This window comes from Lissotriton vulgaris, chromosome 3_1 (assembly GCF_964263255.1).
Source record: "Lissotriton vulgaris chromosome 3_1, aLisVul1.2, whole genome shotgun sequence".
NCBI lineage: Eukaryota > Metazoa > Chordata > Amphibia > Caudata > Salamandridae > Lissotriton > Lissotriton vulgaris.
This window is the reverse complement of record NC_141689.1, coordinates 1,301,592,915-1,301,620,437: the sequence shown is the minus strand read 5'-3', so window position 1 is coordinate 1,301,620,437 and position 27,523 is coordinate 1,301,592,915.

Below are 27,523 nucleotides of genomic sequence, written 5' to 3'. Positions count from 1 at the left end.
CTGCATCCATTGCCATCATGAAGTGCAAAGCACATACGAAAGTCACTGACACTATTTCCCAGGGTAACGACCTGGCAGATCGAACAGCTAAACTCACAGCTCAGACTCAAACAGACATTCCAACGAACACAACAAAGACTGAAGTGACTACACTGACACATTGCATGACAGTTAAGGATCCCACTCTAGATGTACTCGACATACAGACACATGCCACTCCAGACGAAATCAAGAAATGGACTGAACAAGGAGGGATCCAGACAGATCAGGGATGGATGACGAAGGGAAGAGCCACATGGTTTCTTCCCGACTCTATGGTTCAAGTTATCATTAATACAGCACATAGTCCAGCACACTTAGGAGAAAAAGCCATGTTAGACAGCATTCAGAATCTCTGGTTCAACAAGCATTTACGTGCAGCAGCAAAACAGAAAGTGCGTACCTGCATGATCTGTTGTCAGTTCAATCCAGGCAAAGGCATTCCCGTGGAACAAGGTGGATTCCATCCTCCTGACCATCCTTTTGAAGTCCTCCAGATGGATTATATCCAGATGGACCGATGTAGAGGATTCAAATATGTCCTCGTAGTTGTATGTGCCCTTTCCAGATGGACAGAAGCGTACCCAGTCCCAGATTACACTGCCGCGACCACTGCCAAGCAGTTGGTTCGTGAATTCTTCCCGCGATACGGCTTGCCCCGTGTCGTGTACTCAGATAATGGACAGCCATTCTCGTCCGAACTCATGAAACAGGTATCACTCCTGTTAGGTTACCAGTGGAAATTTCACTGTGTACGACACCCTGAAGCAGCTGGTTTAGTCGAGCGTCACAACCAGACTCTGAAAACACGATTAGCGAAGGTCTGTGCAGAAAAAGGTGTAGATTGGATAGTAGCCCTGCCAGTTGCCCTCTTCTATATGCGCATGGTAGCTCATTCCAGAACCGGACTATCTCCCTATGGGGTAGTCTTTGGCAGACCTCCCAATATGTGGGGTACGCCTATGCCTCGAAAAATTACGGATGTCGACAGTAACATGCTGACAGATTACCTAGCTTCCTTGATGTCTGCACTACTATCTTGTCGTTCACAGGTCGCGGCTGCCTTCCCGGACAACACCCAAGTAAAACCGCATGAAATCGTTCCAGGAGATTTCGTCTACGTCCGCAACTTCGATCGCACAAGCCCTCTGGAGCCAAGGTGGAAGCAGCCCAAGTTGGTGTTGATGACCACGAGGACCGCAGTGAAACTGGAAGGCCGTAAGGGGTGGCTCCACTCTAGCCATGTGAAGAGATTTTATGGGCTGTGTCCAGAGACTGTAATCAAGGACTGCCCCGCTACAGACTCTAAACTCCCCCTGTTAGAGAAAACTCCACAACAGGAGTACCGAGCCAAATTGAGGTCTAGTAAGTCAGACAGCGTTTAATTGTTTAAGTCCCCCTCGGGTGAAGCGGTTAGACAGGTTTCTGACATGTATAAGATAGACCCAAGTAGTCAGAGAGATAGGCGAATCGAAAAGAGAGAACAATATTGCAAACACTTGCATAGCAGATGCATCATAACGTTAATTTTCATGTTTATTCTGAGCATTTCGATTATATGTATAAGCTTCATGTTACATGTTTTCTTTCCCCCTTTTGGTTCACATGTACATACTTTCTCTAATGACTCTGTAGAGCACACTTTCAGCGACCTGCCCCCTCATGAGCTGTCCTATCGATTAGCAATGCGCAACAATACATTCATTCGTATGTTACACCATACTCACCAGACCAGCAATGCCACCAATTGCTGGGTATGTGGCCGACTCCCACCTTATCAGAAATACAAGGGAGCTCTGCCCCTCTTTCCCTACCCGTTTACACATAATGGTTCATGTGGAGCATGGTTTGCTTTAATGTCTTCCTTAGACAGTAAGTCCCAAGTTTCCCAAGGCAATTGGATATGGGGGAATCTGAATACAGTCATGAATAAAGCATGTTTCCCAGACGCAGACGGTCTTCCCCAAAGGAGAGGGACCGATCTAGAGAATGAAGTGTATGAATTAGGGAACTTTTCCCTCAATCTCATGTTCCTGAACGTCCAGTCCGAGACTAATTCGAACTTGCCGTTTATAACAGTTTTACCAGTGAAAGGCGAATTATGCGTTAGAAAGAATGGTTCAATACATCTAGGACACAGTGATTGTAATACTGTGGTCGAATTTAGTGATAAAGGAAAGTCTACTTTCAAAGCCTCTCGCCATTCTTATTTTATTTGTGGTCAGACAGCTTATGTACATCTGCCCCCTGATTGGGATGGGACGTGTTATATTGCGTTCCTATTACCACCTGTTTTCATAGCCCCACCCGATTATCATCGAAATTCACGCCTTGTGCATGTAAGACATAGAAGGGAGATCAAGACCCCGATTGTCGACCAGACTGAGACAACATGGGAGCAATATACAGATTTCAATAAAGGATTCTTTTTCTTTGTAGGTCCTGTCCAAAACAGTAAACTGATACGCAGATTAACCAGAACTTTGGAAGCAGTAGTGAATGAGACTACTTCTGCTTTAGGTAATCTGACCGAAGAACAGTCTGCTATGAGACTTGTTGTTCTTCAAAATCGCCTTGTCCTTGACGTCATCCTGGCCGATAGGGGCGGGGCTTGTAGAGTGATCGGATCCAGTTGTTGCGTGTTTATTCCTAATAACGCGCCATCCGTGTATAAGGCCATAACACGGCTCCACAAAATTGCTCACCTGATACACCAGAATCCAGGCACCTGGACTTGGTTCGGTTGGCTCTGGAGTGTGATGTCCGCCTGGGGATGGAAATTATTATCATTCCTAGGAATAATACTGCTTATCCTATTCAGTTGTTGTCTCTGTCTGCAATGTGGGCCAGCGATTTGCGGCTTGTGCGCCACAGCTTGTATTCCCCGTCCAAGTTTGCGTTTCCGTTCCCGAATGAAGAAAGAAGAACAAATGATGTTATATGAACAGATAGATGGTCTCATGAGAATAGACATATCCTAAGGGGTGAAGTAGGGGCCAAGGAGGGAATGAGGAAATAGAAATTTTTAGGTAGCCAATATGTCCCCCACTCGCACCCTATCCAAACACACGTGTCCCATGTATGTCATGTAATTCCTTTTCCGTGCTTGCTAGAAAGACGCATATGCATTTGCGTCCAACGTCAACATGTCAGTTATATAGTTCTCCAAGAAAATCACGTTAATTAGGCTTCTAGGCCTATGGTGCCAACGTCTTTACATGGTACACTTTTGAATAAAGCACACGTTTTTCTCCATGTTTTCTGGCCAGCCGAGCCAGACCCTTAATCGAGGCTCCGAGTTCTTTTCTGTCTCTGAAAGCTGCAGTTTAGGTATGCATCCCTGACCTCTACCTTACATCCTGTCCAGATGAGCGGTGCCCGGCTCGGCCTGGCCTGCTTGCCAAGACGATATTTTGCCTACAGTTATCTGCTCAGCCTCTGCGAAAACACATTCCAGTCTAGTGAAATAGGTAAACATATTCCCGGCTGCAGAGCAAAGGGCCCTGCCTACCTGTCTCCATGCAAGTAATTTACTGCCTCGTTACCATGGTAGGCCCATGGCCCCCGTACTTTGCATGAAGATCCATATGCACGCACTAGCATTCAGTATTGAACGGCCTCTGCCCAAGAGACCTTTTTCTTCAGACACTACATCCTCCAAACATATGATACCAGATATGCTATAAGTGCAGGTCGTTCTGACATCCCAGACATTAGCCTCCTCTACTAGTGCTAAAGTTAAAGCCCCCAGCCCTCCCCAGTTACACGTCATGCTCAGTTGCGCGCGCATGTATGCCAAAGGTTTCTGCTGATTCTGCAAACTTTCTCTAAGCATCCACCCACTTGTGACGTTTCTCTGACATGTCGAGTGCACGCCCACGTGTACGCCTTCTTACACGCCTCCTGTTACGCACATGTGTTCTTATCTCTCTCTTTTCACCTGTTACGCCTACTGTATTCATTTCAATTACATGTTTTACTATATATAATGTGTAATGTTCATAAAATGTTGAATGTCCCTTCCTGAACCTTAGTGGTGATGGAACTCGTTGTCCCGATTCTCGAGAATCCGAATTAAAGCCCGTATGACTAAGATACCACGGACTCTGCCTCTCATTTTATTGAGCTATCCTTATTGTCATATAATTAAAAAATAGCCCGGTAATTTTATTTACCATAGATTTACGATAATCAATGAACAGAGGGGTTGTCCACAATCGCAACCAATAGGTTAGGGGTTTCAGGTCAGCCATATCACCTATTGTCTTCATCCCTAGATCACAAAATTGAAGAACTAACGGGGTGGTAATAGGCACCGAAATGAATGACCTGACAAAGATGTTTTCACAGATCATTAGTTTATTTACACTAGTATGGCCCCATATCTCTGCTCCATACAGAGTTCCACTTTGGGCTTTGGTACAGTGAACTTCCAATGCTGGAGTTAGGGATTGAGTGTATGACTGCTTGTGGAATCGTAAAATTGATTTAGACCTATGGCACAAGACAAGGTAGCTCTTGTCTAACTGATGTTCCCATTTAAGTGTCTTACTCAGTCAAATGCCAAGGTGATCAAAGGGCTTTACCCACTTAAGAGGTTCACATGCAATCCTGATTTCATGTAGTCCCCCCGCATTTTCCAAAACACCAAGGGCCCAATGTAGGTAAATCTACATTTACCACTTCATAAATACCGAATCATACCGAATCGGTATTTATGAAGTGGTAAATTAGAGGGGGGGAGATGTAGGTATTTCAGATTCGGTAAATACCGAATCTGTAAGATTCTGTATTTACCGATTCTGTAAATACCGATTCGGTATCCCCCATTGCTTCCTATGGGCCTTGAAGCCCATAGGAATCAATGGGCATTACCGAATCGGTAATTACCGATTCGGTAATTACCGATTTGTGCAAGGGTACAGCGGGTGTCACTTTGACACCCTCTAGCACCCCCAAAACAAGCATGTGAGCCATGTGGCACACAGACATGCCCTAAGGGCATGTCTGTCTGTCACATGGCATAGGTGTGCATGCACACATGTGCATGCACACCTGGACTCGGTATTTTAACACCCAATTGGATTGGGTGTTAAAATACCGAATCTGAAGGGCCTGTGGGACAGAAAGTAGTCCCACCTACATCCCAAAATTAAAAATCGGTAAAATTACCGATTCGGTATTTTTGCGATTTGGTAATTTTACCGAATCGGTAAAATACCGAATCGGACAAAAAAAGGTCCCCTACATCTCAGTAGGCCAAATACCGGTCGGAAACGGCCGAAATCGGCCGTTTCCGACCGGTATTTGATACCTACATCGGGCCCCATGTATTTTGTTTTAGTAGTTTTGAGTTCCAAACTCCTATCTCTGCCAAAATTTAAGAATTTATACAATAAGATTTACAGACCTATGTGTGTTGTGGATATTAATAAGGAATCATCTGCAAAGAGCAGGATTGGGATTTTTGCACAATTCAGGGAGGGGAAATCATTCCTACAATCCAACAATCTGCTTGTCACATCATTAATGAACAAAGAGAAAAATGTGGGGGCAAGGACACACCCCTTGCACACCCCTCGCTGTATCTGAATCTCGGTTAGTTCTCTATTTTTACCCCCCACCTGACCATGGCGTAATTATGCTTGTGTAGTTTGGCTATCAATGTCACTAGATCCGCTGGAGCGCCTAAATCAAGCATTTTTTTCCATAGCAAATCATGCAGTACTATATCAAAAGCTGCTTCAGATCTAAAAATGCTACATAAAGTTTCTGTGTTCTTAATAGTGCATATTAGTAAAGTAAATCTAAAAACTGGGTTGCTTGTGCTTATTTTTGAGCGAAAACCTGCCTGATAGGGAGACATTATCGCATTATCATCCATCCAGTTTTGGTGTTTGTCTAGAACTTGTCTAGCAAAAATCTTTTGCTGGTTGTCTATCAGACTGATGGGTCAGTAATTTGAGGGGATAGCAGGATCACCCTTTTTATAGATAGTGATTATCTCAGCTCCCCTCCAAGTTGCTAGTATTTACCCACCAGCCGCTATAAAATTAGACAAAATATGTATATCCTGGGCCCATTTCATGGGTTCTGATTTGTACAGATCACCCGGTATCAGAGCAGGGCAAGGCGCTTTACCTGCCTTTAATCTGTTGATTGCTGACAAAGTATCTTCTAGACTAAAAACCAATACAGGGCCAATATCAGTCGCCACAGGAACAGTGTTGGCAGAGTTTGGTTCAGCTCTAGGGGTGTTTATGCAGCCTGGGGCCTAACCCTAGTGTATAGTTTTGAGAAGTGCTCCACCCAAGCCTCCATGTGGATGTGATAACTAAGAGTGGAATTGTTCTCCGAGCTACCCTTTGAGATAATACGCCAAAACAGGTGACTGTGTTTGCATTTCGCAGGTAGCAACAAGTCTTGCCAATTATTGTCTGAGAAATCTCGCTTCGCTTTGATTAGCACAGATTTATATTTATTACGGGCCAAAACTACCTCAGCTATGCTGTGCACCCTTAACTGTCAGTTGCAGGGCTCCCTTAGCTAGCTTGTACTTGCTGTTAAAGCATTTACTTTCCCCTGTACCAGCAAAACTTTGACCAGTGCTATTTTTGATAAAAACAGTTTGGAGGGCTTCATAGAATTCTCTGTGGACTGATGTTATGTGGATTAATTTGAAAGGATGTGCACTGCACAAACTACTGCACAAGCTGGTAAGAAAATGTATAAATATTTCTTAGGTTCTAATGTCTAGTGGCATAAATACTGCCTGGAGACAGTGGCAGAGATGGACTTATCTACAGCATCCTGGTCACAAGAAGAACTAAACTACCTTGCAATAAAGAGGGTGCTAAAAAAGGACACCGACCAGATAACAAGGAACGAAGATATAGCAAGACTGAAGGTAAACAGATGTCTGGCCGGATTAATTAAAGCACACAAGTTGCATAAAATCCAGCCATACATAACCAGTCCTCTAGGAAGGAAGTGGTTGCAGGAAATCCAATGGGCACGCCTAGTTCCCATACCAATAAAAGAACTGAACCCGGCTTGGAAATCATTGAACAATATAGTCAGTTGCAGGCTGTGTAATTATAGGACTGAATTATTGGTACATCCACAATGCTGCTGCCCTGCATTACTACAGCATTGACGTACTCTGTTAAAACCAATGTACCTAAGACATGGGACCAGAAGATGTGCCAATGCAGTGGCATTGCTTCAGTCAAGTATTGAGTCGTCAGACCTGTCCATATTTGGCACATGTATGAACATGACACAAAGGGCACTAATCAAAAACAATACAGAAGAAAAACGTGGGGTGGCAACTGTTGAGCCACCGGTAGTAATAGAAGGAGCAGTATGCCGAATAGCCCTTCAAGGGGAAGAATTGAATGGCACCTATAAGTCCCACAATGAGCTAAGAATTAACTTCCCATGAAAACCCAGGGAATATGGACCTTTTTCTAAAGCTTTATTTTAAAATCAATGAATTTAAAAACAAGGTCACATTTTAGATATGGTTTGGTATTCCTGACCGAATGAAAGTCCTACATTTGTATACACATTTAGGTAAATGTTTTACAATGTTGTGAGATACGTATTGTACTGTAATTCTGGATAATGTACTGCAATTTTGCAAATATTTTAAAAATTATGTAAAAATAATTCATAGTATATAAGCCCTGGTCTGCTAGGACTTTGGGCCAAGTAACTCTTCTACGATTGTTGGTTACAGGGGGCTCTTCTATTCTAGAAATACATCTTGACTGGTTTCTATCCATGACAGTGCCCATAATGTTTAACAATAAAGAATTGTGGTCACTGTGAGAACTCTGGTCAACAGTCATATCCTCCACTAATGACCAGAGTCTTACATCAACAAGAATGTAATTGATAACACTGGAACTTGCACAGTGTTTAAATGTGGTCTGCCTACTTAAATCCGATGCAGTTCTCCCTTTGCATGCCCTCAAGCTCCTTCCTGTAGTTAAAGAAGAAATCTGCAGTGAACCTGATGTTATACAGTGTCAGTATTCACCAGCTACCACATTGGGAATGCCCCAAACCTCATTCTCTTCCTCAAGTAAAGTACTTAAAAGAAAAGAGGGTTCGAAAGAAGCGTTAAAGTCCCTGGCAACAGTGGTTTTGGAATTTGATTTGGTTGACTCCTATCAGATCATACAGCAGTGAAAGTACAGGTGATTCACTGCTGTATGATTCTGACATAGCATAAACATTAAAGAAGACCACTTTTAAGCCTGTCGGGAAAAGAAGCTGGATCCCCAGAATATCCTAAGAATGTATTGGTATGCCTATACTTACATGCTAGGGTGTTCTTTACCAGGATTAACTGCCCACCGCTGACTCTGGCCATTGTTTTGGGTGGATAAGCTTCTACACGATATGTGGTATAGCCATTTATGTAAACCCTATACACATCCCAAGTCTCTTAGAAAATATAAATGCTGTTTTTACCTATGTATGAATACCATTCGGAATGGTTGTATGTCATGACAACGCGTGGTATTACCGTGGGTGCCACTACAACGCGGGGATTACAACAAAAGTCGTTTCAACAAATTTCGCTGGAGGGCGCTGGATAGTGGAATAGTTTAATTTTCTATTCCAACTCCAGCCCAAGTTGACAGTAGGAAAGGTGTGGGATAGAAAATTAAACTATTCCCTATACAACAGCGCCCTCCAGCAAAAGTCGTAATCCGAGCGCTGTTATGGCAGTGCGGGGTAATCCCTGCGTTGTCATGGCTGTTCCCCTTCGGGATCTTGGAGTTTAGAATAGATTCCTGCCACGTTCCATGGATTAAGGTCAGGCTATTTCTTACCTCATTTTTGGGTATGGATAGGAGCCCTTTGGTATCTACACTACAAGTTGGAACATTGTCACTAGTTGCAGCGAACAATTGGGTGGTTGGATAAAGTTGCAATGGGAGCATAGTATTAGCCACACTAATGATGTTGTTAGATGTAGCAACAGGGTTTACAGACAAATGCAAATCACTAGTTATCCATTTAGCAATATGGCTTTCTCCCCAGTGTTTAGGGTAATTTTCAAGGACTAGTTGATCTGGGCAGGGGCGCAAAAGACCTTCATGTTTCCCTATTTGGTCACCGACTAGAACTTTCAAGTTGGTCTATCTCTTGTGTTGCTACTAAAGGTTTGTAAATAGGTCACCTTATCTAACATTGCTATAGATATACTACTATTGTTTGGACGGCACTCCACAGAGCAAGGGCACGGGAGGCTGGTAATGTTCCTAAATCAATCTACCTCTTGGAGCTCAGAAACGGACCCCTGCCGTAGTTTAAGGCACTGCCGTGCATCCACTCCTGTCCTACAATACTTAAATCTGATAGATGAGTTTCTTGGGGGATTAGCCCTAATATCTGGGGCTACTAAGTCATCTACCATCCTGAGAGGAACTCCTTTGTGCATAGACAATGTTGTCTCGGATAAATGAGCGACAGCCTTTGATGTACCTAATCCATTGAATAACGTTATTGATCAAGGAGTCTTCAGATTCATACTTGGTATAAGTCTGTGATTTTGGTACCTTGGTGATAACAACTTGGTTTTTGGGCTGTTAAGCCTATGCCAAATCTAAGGTGGGAAAATAAATCCCTTCTCCACTTATTTTGTCAAATTGGGGATTAAACATCCATGTTTGACTCGGTCGCTGCAGCTGCCTCGGATTGAAGAGTCACTCTAAGCATTGTTTTTCCGTTGGAGAAAATTAGCTCTAAAACTTCGCTGAGGGTAGTGGGGGTGTTGGAAAGATGGTTGGAGGCATTGGGGTCCCTGTACCTACTATCTGGCTCTTGTGATTCATGGGCCCCCCATCAGTGGAATGGCTGCTGCATTTCTGATAGTTTATTCTGGGTGGTCTGATTGGTCTGGGTGGACTGGCTAGACTGGATGATTGATTTGACACTATCATTCGAGCACTTGAGCGTGCTTAATATAGAGGTCAGTCTAAGTATGGCACTTTTCAACACTCCCACTTCAGTTCTCAGCTCATGAATCAAGTTGGTACACTCCATACTTATGTGTGCCAACGGTCCTGGTAGCACATTCTCCACAGGAAGACCGAGAGAGGGATTAGGAGCAATAACATCATCACCTAGGTTAGACAATGGTAAAAACGATTGCTACAAAGGACCATATCGGTTAAAACGCATGAAAGAGAGGAGTCCAGTGCATCCCGGGTAGGGGGCTTTCCCTGATTAGGTGCCATTGACATTGGTTGTACGGATGCCTTTCCGAACATGCTGGGTATCGGCGGCTGGGCAGTGGATCTATAAGGTAGGGTCCAGGGTAATTACAGACTCTTGTGGTACTGGTGCATCTGAGTGGAGCAACTCCTCTCATTCAACAATTAAGGTGTCAATTCAGTCAATCATACAGTTCCCACCAGCAGATTTTGTCAATCTTTTACTGTTCTTTATTTTTGTGGCAACAGAGGACCCCTCAGCTGCCTTCCTCTTCCCCATGACAAAAGTCGTTGTTTTACCTGGGTACTGTTATACAACACTGGTACACCAGTACATGATTTGCTGAGGGACCAAACAAAAGTAGCAAAAAACACCAGAACCGTCAAATTGTTATCTAGACTAGACCCTGGACCCAAGAATCCTTAACTTTAAGTCAACAAATGACCCAACAATCCAAACAAACTTAGCAATAGGGCCCAACCACAATATTGGATATCAATAGCAAGTTAGAGCTTGATAGAGTACCTCCGGAAAAGCAGTCCTGTGTCGTGGGGAGATGATTGCGCTTTTAAGCGAGCCTGGGGGTTAACAGGTCCTCATTCCTGAGAGCCTCAAGGATTTTGGGACCTGGAGTTCCCTGCTGTGGCCGAAAAAAACACCAGCGATGCGGTGTCCCATGCCGCAGGAAGATGATTGTGCTTTTATGCGCTCCTGGTGGTTAACAGGTCCTCCCTCCTGGGAGCCTCAAGGATTATGGGATGTGGAGTTCCCTGCTGTGGCCGAAGACAACACCAGCGATGTGGCGTCCCGCGCTGCAGGAAGATGATGCACTTTTAAGCTCTCCAGGCGGTTAACAGGTCCTCCCTCTTGGGAGCCTTAAGGATTATGGGACCTGGAGTCCCCTGCAGTGGCCGAAGACAACACCAGCGATGCAGCGTCCTGCACCGCAAGAAGATGATTGTGCTTTTAAGCGCTCCTGGCGGTTAACAGGTCCTCCCTCCTGGGAGCCTCAATGATTATGGTACCTGGAGTCCCCTGCTGTGGCCGAAGACAAAAGCACACAAAGTTCTGAAAAACTCTGCTCAGCTATGCAGGGCAGAGTTCATTCCTCACTCATGATCACCATGGCGAGTGCGAGCAAGGAATATCTACCTCCTCTTGAGATTTCTGAATGCATGCAGTCAAATATCTAAGCGCATGTGGTCCCGGATGGACATGACCTCTCGCGCTGAGAAATCTTCCATTCGCAGTGAGAAAGCTGCAGCTTGAGTAGAAAATACTGGATGTATGACGTAACATCGCATACATTTACATCGCACACCATTACAACGCAATTTTTACAACGCAGATTCCTTTACAACGAATGCCTTTACAACGCATGACATTACATAGCAGATGCTATTACAACGCATGCCATTACAACGTAAGTATAGGTAAGTATATCATTTTATTTAAAAAAAATGTAATTACAATTTTTTTTAATTAATTTAAAAAATATTTTAAAAAATAAACTAATTCATTTAAGTAATTTTATATATATAGTTTGGGTTATGGGGTACAGGGGTATTTTTAGGGTTCAGGGCTGGGTTTGGGTTATAGGGTGCAGGGGTGTAATAGTAGGGTAAGTGCTGGATAGTGTAGGGATAAAAATCACTTTAATTTTATTTTTTAAAGAACTATTATTAATAAAGAACTATTATTATTAAATATTAAAATTATTAAAATTATTTTTTTTAATTAATTTAAAAATATTTATTTAAAACTGAACCCTAAAAATACCCCAGTTCCCCCAAACCCTAAAAATACCCCTGTACCCCAAAACCCAAACCTAGCCCTGAACCCTAAAAATACCCCTGTACCCCAAAACCCAAACCCAGCCCTGAACCCTAATAATACCCCTGTACCCCAAAACCCAAACCAAGCCCTGAACCCTAAAAATACCCCTGTACCCCAAAACTCAAGCCCAGCCCTGAACCCTAAAAATATCCCTGTACCCCAAAACCCAAACCCAGCCCTGAACCCTAATAATACCCCTGTACCCTATAACCCAAACCCAGCCCTGAACCCTAAAAATACCCCTGTACCCCATAACCCAAACCCAGCCCTGAACCCTAAAAATACCCCTGTACCCTATAACCCAAACCCAGCCCTGAACCCTAAAAATACCCCTGTACCCCATAACCCAAATCTAGCCCTGAACCCTAAAAATACCCCTGTACCCTATAACCCAAACCCAGCCCTGAACCCTAAAAATACCCCTGTACCCCATAAATCAAACTATATATATAAAATTACTTAAATTAATTAGTTTATTTTCTAAAATATTTTTTAAATTAATTAAAAAAAATTGTAATTAAAAAAATGTTTAAATAAAATGATATACTTACCTATACTTACGTTGTAATGGCATGCGTTGTAATAGCATCTGCTATGTAATGTCATGCGTTGTAAAGGCATTCGTTGTAAAGGATCCTGCGTTGTAAAAGTTGCGTTGAAACGGTTGTATACCGAAAATACTACTTGACCAGCAGAAAATAAGCTGCGCCCTCCTGCACTGCGCATGGTGTTGTTTGCACTGATTTTGCAGCATGGAGAAAAACACCCGGCACTGAATTCAAAAGTGAACGGCGTGGCCGAACCACTCCACCACTTGCTGTACTCCAAGTAGCCCAGTGGAGATTTTTGGTCCACGGAACACCTAGGCCTAGTAAAATACAGAGCTGGCACTTTTTCAACATAGTGTGGCCATGTCCCATAATACTGACATTTTGGGGGGATGCTCTCCGTCTTTTCATGGATGTTACTCACAGGCAGGTTGCGCTGGGTCTGCTGACATGCCTCTTGTATCAATTCTCACAATCCAAATGGAACAAGCATTCATCAAGATTTCTGCTCTAACACTAGTTTTAGCAACAAGCATTTACAATGCAATGGTTTTGCCTTTTTTAAAGTTAGAGCTATTGGCATTGCTCTTGACATTATTTTTATTAATGTTTTTTTAACATAAATAAATGGCATTGTCATTTACAATGCCACTAGCTTTATCTCCCGCAAATGACACACACAGAGCCCCCCCACACACACACCCACACAGAGCCCCCCACACACACAGCCACACAGAGCCCCCCACACACACAGCCACACAAAGCCCCCCACACACACAGCCACACAAAGCTTCCTACACACACAGCCACACAAAGCTTTCCACACACACAGCCACACAGAGCCATCCACACACACCCACACAGCACAAACAGGCAACAGGGGCACACAGAGGCACAAGCAGGCAACAGGGGCACACAGAGGCACAAGCAGGCAACAGGGGCACACAGAGGCACAAGCAGAGTCCTTAAAAAAACTGCTTTTATTTTGAATGTGGTACTAGGCCTTATGGGTGTGCACTAATTTCGCTTCCAGCACTGACATTCATTACCTCTTTCACCAGTTGTTACTGAGTCTATACGCCAAAATATTGTTGATTCTGTCTTATTAGCTCAAACCCGGAAATTCTCTATGCTGTCTTCCTAATTCTTTACCAATGGGTATTTACATTTTGTCTTCGCCTATTGCTTAACCACTGGAAATACAGACATCCCAATTACACAGAGACAACCACACTACACAGATGCACCCACCCCTGCACAGCACCACACAGCCCTCCCTACAGAGGCACACCACAGTGCAGACACACTAATGGCAAAACTCTATCATGCACAGACGTTCGCATGTACAGACACACAGATCCCCTTTAGACAGAAGTACATACTCCCAGTAGGCTGACACACACACACACTCACCTTGAAGACAAAGATACCCAGATTTCAAAGCACACACATACCCTGCTGCACATGCATACACGCACCCCTGAAGTATACTTTCAAATGTCAATACTGGGCATTTATACACATACCCTGCTAGAAAGCCAAGGCCGGATGTAGTAGCCAAAGACAGACGTTTTCACATTCTCAAATACAGTGCGACACTGGAGTGGTCCACATCGCTCTCCAGAGGTTTTAGCTGGTTAAAAAGCCTTTATGGGGGACCGTGGCAATGCCAGCAGCTGAGACAGCCACATAATGCGAAGGACTGAGTTCAGCACTTTCCCTATAAGCGCAGCATGGGAGGAATGCAGAGGTGAAGGTAAAGAAGGTGGACACGAAACGTCAAAGTCCTGGAAGGGGTGAGCCTCAATTTAGGCAGGCACCGGAAATGTAAAAATGTGATAAGCTGTTTTTGCTGCTGCAGAATCGCTGAACACGTTCTCTTTACTGAGGCATGTGCTGAACTGCCACGGGACAGAAGAAAGCGAGTGGAGGGGCAAGGGGGGGAAGGCTGACTTAGGGCTACATTCATTTTTTGGGGCTAAAACTTGTTTTTTTATACAACCTCTCAGAGCAATGTGGGGTTGAGGCCTCGATGTTAGAGGGTAAAAGAGATGTGTGTGAGGGGGTGGGGGTGGAAGGTACCCTTTTCTCCCAAGGCTGATAACAGAGTGGGAATCAGCTTTGTAAAGAGACATTTTGTAGAAGATTCGCGGCTGCTCCAAGGCATCTATCTGCAGACACACCTTTATCTGCAGGGCATTCACCAGGGAGGCAGCCCCCTGCCCAGACCATTGTCACCCCAGCCCCCTATCTAGGGCTGGGGGAGGGGCGGCACCCTGACACCTCGCTGCTGCCGGAGAAATCAATAACACAAGGCCACCTCACCGTCGAGGAGCAAACACAGCGACTAAAACAAACGCCAGCATCTTGTACCCGGAGAAAGGTCAGATAAAACTACACTCGGAAAACAAAACACACCAGCGAGGACAAAACCCGCGCTTTTATATGGGCCAAAAGAGGGGCAAACTCGCTTCACTGACACACACGATCTTTGTTTTTAATCGCACTTTAATTAAATCCAACAGTTTTCATACATCTAAATACAAAGCTGAGGGAGCAACACGCTATGCAGGGGCGGGCCTTAACCCGGTTTATAGTAGAACATGCCTAGTGTTAACTTCATAAAATATAATTTCACGTCATTGAAGACAGGACATTTATTTGTATAGAAGTCTGGAGTCCACTGTAGGGCATTTCAGGGATGGGGCGGATATATACACAGTAAGTCAGGGCAGGCGTAAAAAACAACAACAAAAAAACACTCACCTGGACAGCTTCCCACAGATCTCTTGCTTCCCACTCTCCACTCCTCTTCCCGATGACGCGGCGGAGGCTCGGCCGACTGGGCCAATCCCAGCACGGCCCTGGTTGGAGGCGGACGGCTGCTTCCTTCTGGGGAACTCGGCTTCAGGGGCCGCGGCGGGGAAACAAAGGGACACTGCCGGGTGGGCACCGGCTTTAGAGGTCAGCAAAAGCACTCCTTGCGCTCTAAGCGAGGCTCCTTCTCACAGCCCCGAGCAGGAAGGCGGGTGCCGGCAATGCCGGACCAGATTCGGGGGCGTTCCCGGCTTTTGGTTGACGTAACGTGACGTAGTCAAAAGCCAAAAATTCTCGGGAACGCCCCCGAATCTGGTCCGGCATTGACGGACAGGCCCGTCTTCCAATGGCTAGCCTCCATTTATGGAACTAGCCAATGGAAGACGGAGGCCGTTCCTGTCTCCCCTACTATACTCATTAGGTTTTCGCCTGTGCGAAAAAGCTGCGCAGAGCGCAGTTTTCGCCAGGTAAAACCTAAAAAGGCAGATAAACATGTCTCGGAAAGCCATACTGCCACCAAGCATCAGAATATGGTTGAAAAATGTACACAGGTGGGCACATGCTGACAATGGCAATACGTATAATATACATTAGCAAGTACATGGAGGTACGTCACACAGAGCGTGAAACTCCTTTTTGATCAGTGTAGATGGTTTATAGATAAATGTTCACTGAGGCACCCTGGGCCAACTGAGATGTTGAGTGTATGGTTAGAAAGACGTACTGCATACTGGTCCTGAATCGGATCACAAGATAAATTGCCTAGGCTACACCATGACCCTTTTCAGTTTATGGTTGTTGGACAGAAGCTGTATATATGCATGGAGACAGCATGCCACAGGTTTTCATGAGGTGCAGCTCCTCTTGAACCAGCGGTTCATACTACTTAAGCACCTTGTTACACTACATGCTGGGTACCACTAGCATGTTTTAAATGTTTACTACTGTTGTTGATAAGATATTCCTAACTTTGGATGCACATAATGCATGTCTTCATATATCATTCCTATGTCTTCCATAAATTGGTTACTGTGAGGTGTTATTACACTGTACCACGTATTACGCACCTGCAGGAAAAGTAAAATCCAATGAAGTGTTATGGAACAAAAAAAGATTTTGTTAACAAGAATTTTTCGTCACGACTATTCATTTATTTTCTGCTTTCCTCATATTACTAACTTTTAACCTTTATGCTAATTATTCCAAAGCAGTGGTACACTTACTCAGGATGCTAGGGAAGGTAATTTAGAAACATATTTATCAAAAAGTGACACAGCACAGCAAGTCACTTTGCAGTATTGCATTACAGGAAAAAGGCAGGAATGAGCATGATTGATCACAATACAGTGCACTCCAGGTTTTCCCCAGGGCTGGCGCAAAATGGGCTGCCCATTGGGCATGCCGACACCCTTACACCATGGAGCAAGGGTGCCTGCTTTTCATGCAGGATTGTTTTTGTGTAGGAAGGGGCAACTTCCTGCATGCATAAATTTCCCTGAGGCATTTTCCTCTTTCTATTGCATCACACATAGAAAGAGGAAGTAGCAAGGAGAAATAAAGATATTACTCCTCATAACGCCACACCTGGGAAGGCGTAGCATTTTGGCGCATTCCCAGGACTAACAGTAATGGTAAATATGGGACTGCATCACAATCTATGGATGTTGCATTGAAACACCCATGCAGAGGCTGTTGATTGCCTCCTTAGGGTAGAGTAGTGCAACACCGCAATTTGCGCTGCATTGCTCTCGATTTATCGAGCCACGTAGGTCCAAGCAAAATGGCCTTGCGAGGATTGGTATATCGTATTTTGGGGCTGTGTCATGCATACACCACATTCCTTAGTGCAAAAGCGATGCACCTCCATATAAAAATGGCCCTCTTTTTTAATTTTAAAGCAGACTGTAGCCATCACCAGGATAAGTATCTCCTGATTGCTGTATTCAGTCTGCAAAACTGTAAGTTGTTTCAGTGTTGGTGATGAAACCAACACCTCCCCTAGTTCTACAATTAAGTCAAGCTAAATTAGTGGACTTGGTATTAATTCAAGTAATATCAGAACAAATTTCAAAATGTTTGATTGAAGTGGTTCCACACATGGAGTTATACTTACAAAGGTAGTTTGGGTGAGTGCATCTTGAGAGACTTGCAAGTTGCTGCATGGATGTCAATTCACCAAAATGCCAGGTGTAGTGAAAGTGGCATCACATGCCCTTTGAATCCAGTTAAATCAGAGGAAGTGACATCATATGGATTTTGATGCCATCCCAGAAGTGATGCAGTGTGACCTTTGACCCAGGTGACGTCACAGGAAGTACATCACTATAGGTAATAATTCCACAATCAGTGCATCATTATTAAAATAGAGATATTTGGTGCAGGTACTCATGACTTGGACTCGCTAGCTAGAGTTAGGACCGGGGTTACCATTACACACAGCTATCAGGTGGGCAGGGGCACTAGGCATGTGTGTCCTTTGTCGCCCCTCCTGTATGCGCTGCCCTTGAAGAGTTTGGCTTGCCATGCTAGATCTGAAATCCCCTACAGGGGATTGGAAGTATTCGGCAAACAACACCAACTCCCATCATACACCAACACTCTATTGCTCTTTCTGTAGCAGGTGGGAAGGCGACTTCTTAGGAGCAAAAGAGCTCCTTACGCACCTCAGGAGGGTCTCGGGCTTACTGGACAACTAGAGAAAGTCGTGCTTGTTTCCGAATGTTGCTGATAGAGGTAGACCGGTAATAGTACATGATGTAGTGTGGGAACCCAGATGCCTGCCATACCTAGGGGTAAAAATCTATTATGACTCCTCTGATCTGCTTGAAGGCAATGTTGTGAAGGCAATATGTAGAACAAGGTTGATTATGGGTTCTGGGCTTCATTGCCACTCTCTTTTAGTGGCAGGGTTGCTGGATTGAAAATTGTGACGCTACTGCAGTTGCTATATTTTGTAGTCCTCCTGATATGGACTCCGATCACTAATAATTGGTTTTATCTGGGGATCTGGCAGGCAAAGTGTGGCACTGTCCACAATGCACAGACTCACTGTGATGGGCAGCCAGTCCCTTCCAGACTTTGAAAGTTATTATCTGGCAGTCCAATTTTAATGGCTCATGCAGTGGGGTGCTGGAAGAGTCTGGTGAACAGTGATTTAGGCCCCCTTATACCAGACCTTCGTCGACTGTCCCGAGTGGTGATGCGGCTGTCTACCTAGGGGACAGAAGATAGTCCTGAGTTTCGAGTACTTCATAAGTGCCGGACTCGAGGTCTACAGAGGGGGGAAATTAAGTGACCCTGTGCCCTGGATATTCCGCTAAAATCTCTTATTGAACTTCCACATGGGGGTAACTGGTGCGGACTAAAGGTTGAGAGCTACGATCTACCGCAAGGAAACTTCCTGTTAAATGGAGTGCTTACAGCGGCAATTCAGAAGCACTGGGGATCAGGGATATCAGAACCTTCACTATCGGAAGGGCATCAATACATAGTGTTGTCCGTGGCCATGTACAAGGCAGTCACTTGTTTATATCGATAGCCTTGAGGCAAAGGGGTTCCCTCAATAGACAACTTAGGATTGTGTTGGGAAGAGGACTTGGGGGCCCCACAGATGGAAAAAAATGGGAGGGGTTGTGAAACCGCATCCCTAAAGTAAATGGAAATTCCAGATTGAAACGTATCGACTTCTATGTACTTCATAGGGCGTACCTCACACCGGAACGGATAAACTGTTACTTTGCAACAGTGAAGGCTAAATGCCCCCGTTGTGAAGAATCAGGAGCTGGGTCTTTTCATATGTTTTGGAGCTGCCAAGTGCTTGGCGACTTCTGTAAGGTGGTGATAGACACTTTGATTGAGGTGAAAGATAGGGAGGTCCACTACACACTGGGGCATTGTCTTCTTCACTGGTTCCTGCATAATCCCAAGACTAAAGTGGTAAATTTCCTGGCGCTTCTTCTGACAAAAAGGGAGATTGCCAGGAACTGGAAGACACTGAGAGGGCCCATGGTGGACGATGGAGAAGGTAAGTTCTGCACTGGTCGGATTATGAGGGAGCTGTTTGACTGAGAGAAGCCCAATGGTGCCGCAGATCCCTCAAAGCTGCCAGGGCATGGGAGGAATTAGTGGAGGAGCTAAAACAACCTGATAGCTCCTTACTTGAGGAGCCCCCACACACACCCTGACTACATGGGTCACACTAGGCCTTTGTGGTGGGTACCTGTACTGCAAGTTTTTAGACCTCCCCAATATGTGAGCACACAGACGATTTTAGGAGTTGGGCAACAAAGACAATGTGAGCTTTCACTCAACACCCCCTTGACTCTACGGTAGTGAAAACGTTCAATCACTACTTTATTACTATTAGCAGGCTCCACAATGGCACGCCTGAGGTGGGGGGAAGTGGGGAGGCAGGGAGGGAGTTGGTTGTTCTTTATAGGTAGGGGGTGCAGCTCATGGATCAAAGGGCCTTGGGTGCGCAAGATGGTGCTGTGATAGACATAATAATATTTACAATCAGGTAGGATTCCTATTGGCTATTGAGATGTCTGGAAATCCTGCGTTATGTCAAGTGGGAGGTTGTATACAAAATTTACCTGTAACTATTTGTCGACATTGAATGTCTATTTGTCTTACATTGTAACAGGCACCTGATTGTAACTGAAAACAATAAAAATGTTGTTTAAAAAAAATTAACCTCTTGGCTGCTAGGACTCCCCCTGTGCTAAGCCTTTTTTAGAGCTATTTAGGGTAGTTTGGGCTTAGGCCTCTGTAACATTTTGTCCACATAAGGTACTCATGCCAAATTTGTGCTCTTTTTCTTCAACACCCTGAAGTTCTAAAGGTACCCAGGGTATGTGGATTCCCCTGGAGGGGACCCAAAAATTAGCTGAAATACAGCCAAATATAAAAAGAATTGAAAAATAGGGAAACATCGCTACAGAAAAAAGCATCTGTTTTGTTCCCAGCAAATTGTATCAACAAAGGGTTTGTGGTGCTCAAATCACCATCTTCCTAGCTTTCAGCCACAGGGAGACTTTTGCCGGAAAACCAACATTTTTCACACAGTCTTGGCATTTTACCGGAACATAGCCTTTTTTTGCTACTTTATGTGCTTTCAACCTCCTTCCAATTAGTGGTAGAAATGGGTGTGAAAGCAATAATGGATCCCGGAAAGCTATTCTGAAAAGTAGACAAAATTCTACATTCAGAAAAGGGTCATTTGTGTAGATCCTTGAAGGTTTTTCCTTCGAAACTAACAGTTGAAATAAGAAAAATGAGTTAAAAAAAATAGCCATTTATGCCAATGTTTTCACTTGTAACTTCTTTTAAGTATGACAGATTTTTTAAAGCAATATACTTTTACATCCGATGGAGCCTTCTGGTTGTGGGGATAGATAGGACTTATAGGTTCACCAAGAACCCGAGGAACCCAGAGCCAATACCTGAGCTACATCTTGCAATAGTTTTTAAGTGTATTGGGTATATGTCAATTTATTCTGTAAAATATAAAGAGTGAAAAATATGTATCAACGACACCTATGTATTTCTAAAATGGGAACAAAATATAGTGTTTAGAAACGGTAGCTATTTGGACATCTCTAAAATTGTTGGTACCCATAATACTAGCATGTGTATTATAGGACATTTTTCAAAGTCACTTTTTTTTACACATTTTCTTACATTTAGAAGGCTGAAACACATTGAAGCCAATATGTAATAACAGATGCTCTACAATTCCCTGTTCCCCTAAGTCTCCCGATATATATGGTACCTCACTTTTATGGGTATGCCTAGTGCCTGCGACAGGAAACAGCCCAAAACGCAAAGTGGACACATTTGCAAAGTGCCTGGCAGTGGATTTTTAACCCTTGCTCAGCTGGTATCTAGATAAACATAGCAAACCTATACATTTATATAAACTAGACACCCAGGGGAATCCAGGATGGGGTGACTTGAGTGGCTCTCACCTGGTTCTGTTACCCAGAATCCTTCGCAAACCTCAAATGTTGTAAAAAACAAAATATTTTCCTCACATTTCGGTGATGGGATATTCTGGAATCTGTGTGGATCCACAAAATTCCACCTACCCTGCATTCCCCAAAATCTTCTGATAAAAATGGTACTTCACTTGTGTGGATAGGCCTAGCGCCCTCGACAGGGAACGGGCCAAAACTCACATGGACACATCACATTTTTGAAGTGAAAACTGACCCTTTTTTCAAAGTGCCTAGCTGTGGATTTTGAACCCTAGCTCTGCCAGCATTTAGGGAAAACTAACAAACATATTAATTGTTGAAAACTAGACACCAAGGGAAATTCAGGATGGGATCACTTGTGTGGGTCCCTCCATGTTCTGTTGCCCAGAACCCCTTGCAAACCTCAAACTTTGTAAAAAAAAAATATATATATATATATATATATATACAAACGATGTTTACTCCCAAGGAAGGAAACTTTTGGTCACACCTGAAGACTCAACTTTTAGCTCTTTTATTTATGGAAAAACAACCGGCTTGTGGCACTGTCCCAACATGTTTCGTTCCTCCTGGAACTTCCTCAAAGGTAAGCCTCGCTCTCGGACCAGTTGCGCTTCACCCCACAGTTCGATGTAGTGGAAATTCATTTTGTTTGCCTCCAGTGGCATTCTTTTAAGGAATCACTTCCGTTTTAAAATGAATTGTGGGACTTGTGGTCGCGCATAGATCCACGACATTTTGATTTGCAGTCCGATTTATTTTCAAGTCTTTTCTTGTTTATTTTTAGTGTCTCACTCAGTGTTCTATCTTCCCTTGATGACTTCTGACACTTTATCGGACTTGTTAATCAAAGGACTGTCTAATAATAAACCCTCCAGTGGGTAGAGCGTGATGGTGTTTTTCATTTCGGCGCTTGTTTTCCCATGTTGATTGAGTTTGAGCAGTGAGCTTTCATGGGTCAGCCTTCATTTAAAGCCGACTCCAGAACCAATACCGAGGTGCAGTCCCCGGCGGAGCCTATCTCCCTTTTCGGTTTACCGAGTCCAACAAGATGGTTCAGGGCGGGAGATCCACGGCGCTCTTATGGCGGTGTTTGATCTTCAGCAGAACCACGCCGATATCTATACAAACGATGTTTACTCCCAAGGAAGGAAACTTTTGGTCACACCTCAAGACTCAACTTTTAGCTCTTTTATTTATGGAAAAACAACCGGCTTGTGGCACTGTCCCAACATGTTTCGTTCCTCCTGGAACTTCCTCAAAGGTAAGCCTCGCTCTCGGACCAGTTGCGCTTCACCCCACAGTTCGATGTAGTGGAAATTCATTTTGTTTGCCTCCAGTGGCATTCTTTTAAGGAATCACTTCCGTTTTAAAATGAATTGTGGGACTTGTGGTCGCGCATAGATCCACGACATTTTGATTTGCAGTCCGATTTATTTTCAAGTCTTTTCTTGTTTATTTTTAGTGTCTCACTCCGTGTTCTATCTTCCCTTGATGACTTCTGACACTTTATCGGACTTGTTAATCAAAGGACTGTCTAATAATAAACCCTCCAGTGGGTAGAGCGTGATGGTGTTTTTCATTTCGGCGCTTGTTTTTCCATGTTGATTGAGTTTGAGCAGTGAGCTTTCACGGGTCAGCCTTCATTTAAAGCCGACTCCAGAACCAATACCGAGGTGCAGTCCCCGGCGGCGCCAATCTACCTTTTCGGTTTACCGAGTCCAACAAGATGGTTCAGGGCGGGAGATCCACGGCGCTCTTGTGGCGGTGTTTGACCTTCGGCAGAACCACGCCGATATCTATACAAACGATGTTTACTCCCAAGGAAGGAAACTTTTGGTCACACCTGAAGACTCAACTTTTAGCTCTTTTATTTATGGAAAAACAACCGGCTTGTGGCGCTGTCCCAACATGTTTCATTCCTCCTGGAACTTCCTCAAAGGTAAGCCTCGCTCTCGGACCAGTTGCGCTTCACCCCACAGTTCGATGTAGTGGAAATTCATTTTGTTTGCCTCCAGTGGCATTCTTTTAAGGAATCAATTCCGTTTTAAAATGAATTGTGGGACTTGTGGTCGCGCATAGATCCACAACATTTTGATTTGCAGTCCGATTTATTTTCAAGTCTTTTCTTGTTTATTTTTAGTGTCTCACTCAGTGTTCTATCTTCCCTTGATGACTTCTAACACTTTATCGGACTTGTTAATCAAAGGACTGTCTAATATTAAACCCTCCAGTGGGTAGAGCGTGATGGTGTTTTTCATTTCGGCGCTTGTTTTCCCATGTTGATTGAGTTTGAGCAGTGAGCTTACACGGGTCAGCCTTCATTTAAAGCCGACTCCAGAACCAATACCGAGGTGCAGTCCCCGGCGGCGCCAATCTCCCTTTTCGGTTTACCGAGTCCAACAAGATGGTTCAGGGCGGGAGATCCAGGGCGCTCTTGTGGCGGTGTTTGACCTTCGGCAGAACCACGCCGATATCTATACAAACGATGTTTACTCCCAACGAAGGAAACTTTTGGTCACACCTGAAGACTCAACTTTTAGCTCTTTTATTTATGGAAAAACAACCGGCTTGTGGCACTGTCCCAACATGTTTCGTTCCTCCTGGAACTTCCTCAAAGGTAAGCCTCGCTCTCGGATATATATTCGGATATATATTCACTGAAAAAACCATAGGTTTTACACACGTTATAGTTAGGAAGTAGCATTTAAAAAACCTATGAAATTCACTGAAAAAACCATAGGTTTGACACATGTTATAGTTAACTGGACATTTTACTCATATAAAACCAATGAAATTCCCCGTTATAGTTACTTCAGCTAACTATAACTCGTGCGCCCGCAATGCACTGCCCCAGGTGGAGGTTCCCTCAGCTGCACCCCAGCACTTCACTCTGCCAGCTGAGTTGCGCCCGCTCTTGCGGCACAGTGCCTCGCTCGGCCAAGCTGAGTTGCGCCCGCTCTTGCGGCACAGTGCCTCACTCGGCCAGCTGAGTTTCGCCCGCTCCTGCGGCACAGTGCCTCGCTCGGCCAGCTGAGTTTCGCCTGCTCTTACGGCTTCAGCGTCTCACCCGCCATCCGGCTGAATTGCACCCACTCTTGCGGTGCAGCGATAGGCTGCTGCCACGGAATTGGGCCTGGCCTGCAAGGATGGCTCTGGGCAACACTGGAACTCGGACGCTTGCCTGCTAGGGCATGGGCCCCATTCCCGAAACCGTCCCCTCAGCGTGAAGATTCTACAAAAGTCACCGGGGCCCCCGACTCCCGCAGGCTTCCGGTGGGGAGCGGCTGCCATGATTGCTTGCGGAATGGCCACGACGTAGCCACAAGATGGTGGTGCTCTCATGCTGACGCCAGCTTCAGTCTGAAACATCCAGAAACACTGTAGACTACCAATTCGATCAGTTCCGGTGGAGCCCCAACGTGATCCGGTAGGGAAGAACTTGCCCTCCCCTCTTTTGACTGATGGTTCTTGTTGCCTGTCCCCTCTGTTGTCATCTAACGGAACCTTTTTGGACTGCCGAAAGGGGTTCTGGTCCAATCCGCTAGTTGGTGGAGACATTTTGACTATATTCTGGACCTGCCCGGCCTCGCCCAAAATGGCGCCGGTATAAATGAGACTCGCAACTCCTCAGCCTTGATACCACGAGATATGTATGCAGTTTTGAAGCACATGGCGGGCGGGGACGGGTACTGATTGAACATTTGGACATCCCTATTGATATTTAGTTCTGATGTATTATTGATTACTGTACTATTGAAAGTTCGAATTGACGTTACTCATGGTACTTGCCCGCAAATGTATATCTAGATAATTTTATTGTAACTGGACCTGTCGTACTTTGATTATAAAATTTACGTCCACCGATTCTGCAACTGTTAGACACCTTAGTTCCTGCAACCTAATTGCCCGCCTGTTATATTTTTCTACAGTGTAAATGTCCCCTCATCATATACGATTCCAGTTTGCTCCGTGGCCGGCCCACGTGGTTATAGGCCCGTATTTGTATACCGACATTTTCACATAAAAAGGTTTTAAAACAAAACATGGTAGTAGCACCTAGATTGGTAAAGTTTTGAATAATAGCCACTGTTTTCGAATAAGTAAAAGGTAAGTGAGATAAAGCAGTCCGATTACATGACGGTTAAAAGGTATAGTACGCAGAAATACTGTAAAGATAAATGGTCAAGGACTGTTGTGTTTTCCACCCCTGCAGCATAAAGCGATCGATAAGAATCCGATATTCAGACCTATCAGCAACTAAGACAGTAAACTAAGCCTCTTTTGCTCAGCGGCTCCCTCGTGGGACGAAGAAACGCCCTTTGTCTCAAAATAGGAACATTTACTTGCAGGACAGTTGTAAATTTCCCGAGAAAATACATTAGCCTGGAACATTGTTAGTGATAAACTCTAAATGCATCTGGGTCCTCAACCCAAAGACTTCGTAGTCCTTGCTTTACATGCCACGTGTATCAGGGAAGTTGTTTCAGATGCCCCTAAACCACTCCAAAGGAATACCATCTAACCCCTCTAGTTTCCATGCCCGGCGAATAGGAACGACCCTGTACTACTGCAGATCATTCCTCTTCTCCGAATGAGAACATGGATCCGTCACCCCCTCACCTTACACTGACCACCTCTGGTTAACATGCAACGTAGTCTTTAATCTTCACGTATTAGAATCAACCAATCATTTTTTGTTTTTCAACCACACCAAGCCTCATCCATTTCAGCTTCTAACTGCCATTCCACTTTCAGAACCCATCGGAGTACGAGTGCATCTGCCTTGAAAATGAAGGTTATCTAAGCACTCAAACTTCTGATTTATCTCCATTTTCACACTCTTGTAAATAGGTGTGCGCGACCGGGTGCGCACACCCCGCAACTTTTTTTTAAATAAAAAATATATATTTTCGCGTTTAAGGGCCTTACTGCACACCCTGAGAAAACCTATGCGGCAAGACAATCTCTAACTTCTCCCCTTTACATGTTCCAACGCTTTCAAATAAACAATATATTTACTCGCAGTGACAAAATGTCGGTCAACACTTCCTGATTTCCTTCGAATCGAACGTTAACAGACGTCACGCAGCAAAAAAAATTCCGCTCACGCGAAGCCGCTTGAGTGCGCGCACCCGTGCGCGCGTACAGATATATAATTGACTTTAACTTTAATTTTCTCAGCAACTACTGAACGGATTTACACCATTCTAAAAAAAGCGTAATCTGCGAGCCGGACTCTACTGTTTTGCCAAATTTCTTATAAATCCATTCACCCGTTCGAGCTGTAGCCGTGTCTAAACGTCCTATGGAAAATAACATGGGAAAACACGTTTTAGGACCCCCCTTTTATCTCAGCCCCCACTTGACGAATCCCCCCCAAACTTTCAGGGAAGGACCGCAGCGGACCGAGCCATCTTCTTTGAGAAATTCGCAAAGATTCATCCACCGGGGCCAAAGTTAATCCAAATAGAATGTTGAGGATTTCCTATGGAAACTAGGTCCTAACTATAACTACCTACTGGCAACCGCCAGTAGGTAATATATATATATATATATATATATATATATATATATATATATATATATATATATATATATATATATATATATATATATATTTTCCTCACTTTTCTGTGATGGAAAGTTCTGGAATCTGATCAAAATGTACTTCACTTGTGTGGGTAGGCCTAGTTCCCGCGATAGGAAACGGGCCAAAACACAACGTGAACACCACATTTCTAAAGTATAAACTGACCCTTTTTCTTATTGAAATGCCTAGCTGGGGATTTCTAATCCTACTTCTGCCGGCACCTAGGAAAACCTAGCAAACCTTTACATTTTTAAAAACTAGACAGACATGGTAATCCAGAATGGGGTGACTTGTGTGGTTCTCACCAGGTTCTCTTACCCAGAATCCCTTGCAAACCTCAAACTTTGAAGAAAAATAAACACATTTTCCCCACATTTCTGTGATGGAAAGTTCTAGAATCTGCGTGGGTCCACAAACTTCCACTTACCCCGCATTCTCCAAAGTCTTCAGACAAAAAAGGAACCTCACTTGTGTGGTTG